The following is a 4,599-nucleotide window of genomic DNA, read 5'->3' on the forward strand; positions in this document are numbered from 1 at the left end:
AGCAGGGATCTCTACTGTCCCCGCTTCTATTCAACGTGGCCATGATCGGGCTTCCTAGCAAACTAGCAGCGATTGAAGGTCTCAGTCATTGCATGTATGCGGATGACATTCCTATGTGGATTGGCAAAGGAACCGACGGTCAAATAGGGGAGACTCTCCAAATGGCCATAGGAGAAGTTGAAAAGTACGTTAAATGATAGGGGACTTAGGTGCTCCCCGCAAAAATCGGAAATGCTTATTTACCATCCAAAGATGAAATCACGGTCGGATCCCCCGCGGATATCTCTTAAGGCTCAGGGACTCGATATCCCGACGGTGGACAGGATTAGAGTCTTAGGGCTGTACATTCAAAACAACAGTTTCAATGGAGAAACAATAAAAAAGTTGGAGATATGCGCGCAACAGACTATGCGGCTCATCCGCAGAATCGCAAATAGGCGCTATGGCATGAAAGAAACGAATCTAATCAGATTAGTTCAAGCCTTTGTAATAAGTATGATTGCTTACGTAGCTCCTTTCCTTAATCTGAAGGCAGCGGAGAAGTCCAAGCTGGAAGGGATCATTCGCAGAAGTGTCAAGCAGGCGCTGGGTTTACCAATTCGGACCCCCACCGCAAAACTTTTAGAACTAGGTCTTCACAACACACTGGATGAAATTGTGGAAGACGTGACAATCTAGCAGTACGAAAGGCTGTCGGGAAGCGTTACAGGCAGGAAAATCCTAGCGAAACTAGGAATAAATTACGAGAGTCAGCGAGGTCCGAAAGTGGACATGCTTAAGAGCGTGCGCGATAGGCTGATGATCCCACCACTACCGAAAAACATGCATCCCGTCCACCACAAGGATCGCAGAGAGAAACGGGCTGAAGCCCTCGGCAAATGTTTCAAAAACTATCCGATAGAAGACGTGGCCTACGTGGACGCAGCTAATTGCGGGAAGGGGAGAATGGTGAGAGCGGTAGCTAGTGCCGAGACATATGTCCGAGCCGGCGCCTCGATCACGACGGGCAGTCCCGAAATTGCAGAAGAAGCCGCCATCGCACTTGCAATAGTGGGCACGGATGCGTCAACGATAGTCAGTGACTCAAAGGTAGCAGTGATGAACTTTTCCAAAGGGAGGGTCTCCCCTCTGTTGAACGGAATCCTGCGGACTGCAAGGGACGACCGCAAAATTCGCATAGTCTGGACACCTGCACACGCATCCCTGGCTGGAAATGAAGCAGCTCACGAACTGGCTCGAGGTCTTGCTTTTCGAGCCAGTGGCCATACCGAGGGCTTCGCAGACAGGGGTCGTCTTGTGTGTTACAGAGAGATCACACAACATTATAGGCTTAATCGAACGAAGTACCCCGCCGCTGATAAATCATTGACAAAGAGTCAGGCCACCTCTTGGCGCCGTCTCCAAACTTATACGTTTCCGAACCCGGTTATGTGAAGTCGTTATTATCCGGGACAATATTTAAACGAGTGTAAGCAATGTAAGGCCAAAGCGGATCTCAACCATATTCTCTGGAAATGCCCTTTTGCCCCCCTGGAGGGACAAAAAATAAAGTCACTTGAACAATGGGAGGCTCTCCTACTCAGCTCCGATCCGGAGACTCAAACAAAAGTCGTCCAACTGGTCGAAGACGCCGCCAGGAGCCAAGACCGTCTGGCCGTCGTTTAGGCGAGGGGCCTATATGCCCTTCAGACTGTTGGCAATAAACGTTTTACAATCCAAAAAAACACCATTAACCCACATCTCAGACCTTGAATACTAACCCGACTTAATCGCTTATGGACACTGCTTATTATTGACTTCATCTCAACGCTGAGTTCACAAATAGCTTACCGCGCGTTTTGTTTAGAACAAGTGTACGCTCCCTCCTTCGACAGCTGCGCCGTGCTGGAAGTAGTTGAGCATATTTTGTTGTAAACGCTTAGTGTATGCCGAAGAACCTACTCATAAATATCTAAGGGAAACGCTCACCCAATTTCTGCTAGCGATGGATTGTGTGTAGGTCTCGGTTTGGAATAGGCAGCAGAGACATGCAATGAACTTTTAAAGACTTAGCTGTACTGCTATCAGTCGTGAAGGTCATCCGACGCCGGGATCTGACCTCAGGTGCGGCGCGAAGAACAGGCATCGTTCGATACTTCTTTGCATGTGGTCCGCGTAGAGCCGGTGGCGCTCACTTCTACTGCTGCTGCTTCGATTCTTCTACTTCGCATGCTTGCCAGAATTTATTCGTGCAGGTATGCACTCTCCACTAATATACAACAGCGTCTGGTAATATGCCACACAGCCCTTCAGTTCCTTGTCTAACCACTCCCTCTACCACCACCGCTACCCATCTTCCATACAAAAATGGTCTATGTACTTCAATGGAGAAGCTTATGGTCATTCATGTCTATCTATAAAATTTTATAGTCGGCTATAAAGTGCCATTGAAATATCTATAGGCAGCTATAGAAAATTCTATACCACTTTGTCTATAGCTTCTGGACCATACAAAATCTCTTTAGCTAACTATAAAAAACCATATTTATTTATTTATTTATTAGATACTGCAGGCGAAAGGCCCAGGCAGGAGGGGCATACAAGACGTAGAGTACGATGAAATACAAGCACAAGATACATAAACTGGAGCAATGGTACGTGATCAGGGCACAAAAGTAAAAAAAAAATGATGAATTGATGCGGTGTTACCAAAACAAAATACATAAGGATAACATGAATAATTTGATTGCAGCACACTGTCAATGGAGTCAAGCGAGTGAAGGCAATACTCAGGTAAATCATTCCAGTCATGAACAGTCCGGGGAAAGAGCGAAAATTTGAATAAGTTTGTCCTAGCAAAATATGGTGTAAGAGAAAGGGGATGGGTATGGCGGGTTATGCGCGTTGCAAGAGGGGATAGATACGGGTTATGATCAAGAGCAAGTTTGCGGTTTATTAATACAAATAGAAATTTCAGACGCACAAACTTGCGTCTGGACTGCAGAGTTCTGATACCGTCATCATGCACAAGTTTTGAAACAGAGTCAGTGCGACTGTACTTCGAGAAGATAAAACGAACAGATCTTCGCTGAATTTTTTCAAGCGCTTCTGTTTAACTTTGTATGTGGATTCCAGATGACACATGTGTACTCGAATGTGGATCTTATTAAGGCTGTATAAGCTAGTTTTTTAATCTGTGATGGGGCATCATTAAGCTTATGTCGCAGCAAACAAAGCCTGCGAAACGCGGATAAACAGATATCGCTAATATGGGAATTCCACTTCCAGTTGTTCGTTAGCGTCACACCCAGATACTTAAATTTAGTGGCCTCAGCCAACAGCATGCCCTCTATAGAATAAGAAAATATAAATGGTTTTTTCTTGTTGGTAACGCGAAGTAGGACAGATTTTTCGCTGTTAATTTTCATTTTCATGTCCATGAAGCTATAGACTATTAGTCATACAGTTATCATTAACTGTCGATAGAAATTTGAATGACTCTAAAGCTACAGACTGCAATACACAGAATCAGTTTTAGCAAGCTATATAAACGTTTATGCTCCTGAAGCTATAGAATATTAGTAATACAAATATATTTAGCTGTCTACAGAAATTTGAATGCCTCTAAAGCTACAGACTACAAGCCATATAAGCTGATTTAGCTAGTTAAAGAAACGTGTATGTTCCTGAAGCTACTATTCATACTTGTTACCTTTAGCTGTCTACGCCCCTCCGGGGTGGCGCAGTGGTTACGGCGCTCGACTACTGTTCCCAAGGATGCGGGATCGAATCCCGGCCTCGGCGGCCGCTTTTCGATAGAGGCGATCAGCAAGGCGCCCGTGTGCTGTGCGATGTCAGTGCACGTTAAAGAACCCCAGGTGGTCGAAATTTCCGGAGTCCTCCACTACAACCATATAACCTGTTTTAGCTGGCTATATAATATTGTATATACCAAAAGCTATAGACCAGAATGCGTACACCTTTATATATAAGTACATATATCGTCTGTTCGAATCCCTTGTGCGGCTTGTACTCTTGATTAACAGTTCTGTGCTGTATGCAACGAGAAACCGTATGTCATCAACTAGAACGCTGTACGACAAATGGATTACGTCACAATGTTGGTATAACTGGTGGGAGCACTGTCGCCGCATAGAAGTACGCCTGCGGTGAGTACCTCCTACCTTTGATGGTTTTAGTCGTGGGGACTGCTCGCCAATTTTCAGCTATTTATCGAATTGAAAAATGAACGTCCGAAGATACAGCAAGGTATATGTACTATGGTAGCGATGGCTCCATAGACGCCCATACCTACAAAACATGGCGGCTCATGGGCTCCAGCGACCTATGAAAATTGGGGGGCCATATCGTCAAATGACGTCACGCATACGTTCTATTTGGCTCGAATTATAAATAAGTTTTCTTTTTAAAACCGCCGCGTTGCATTGACGAGCCTGCATCTTTTGAAGGTTGTTGCCTTTCAGCGCGCGCCAACTTTCGCCATCTAAAATAACTCGAGTTTCTGTTGTTTACGCCCTTGTTTATAAGCAGTTGCTCAACCACAATGAAAGTGGTTGGCAAAGGTGGCGGCATAGAAAGGCAGCGCAACACTTCCAAATA

General features: G+C 45.2%; 1 pseudogene; it reads left to right on the forward strand.

Annotated features, from left to right (window-relative positions):
* The first annotated feature begins 326 nt into the window (after positions 1-326).
* Positions 327-1,665, forward strand: LOC146202252 (uncharacterized; annotated as a pseudogene).
* The last annotated feature ends 2,934 nt before the right edge of the window (positions 1,666-4,599 follow it).

This window comes from Amblyomma maculatum, chromosome 1 (assembly GCF_055883805.1).
Source record: "Amblyomma maculatum isolate TAMU_Amacu chromosome 1, ASM5588380v1, whole genome shotgun sequence".
NCBI classification, from domain to species: Eukaryota; Metazoa; Arthropoda; class Arachnida; order Ixodida; family Ixodidae; genus Amblyomma; species Amblyomma maculatum.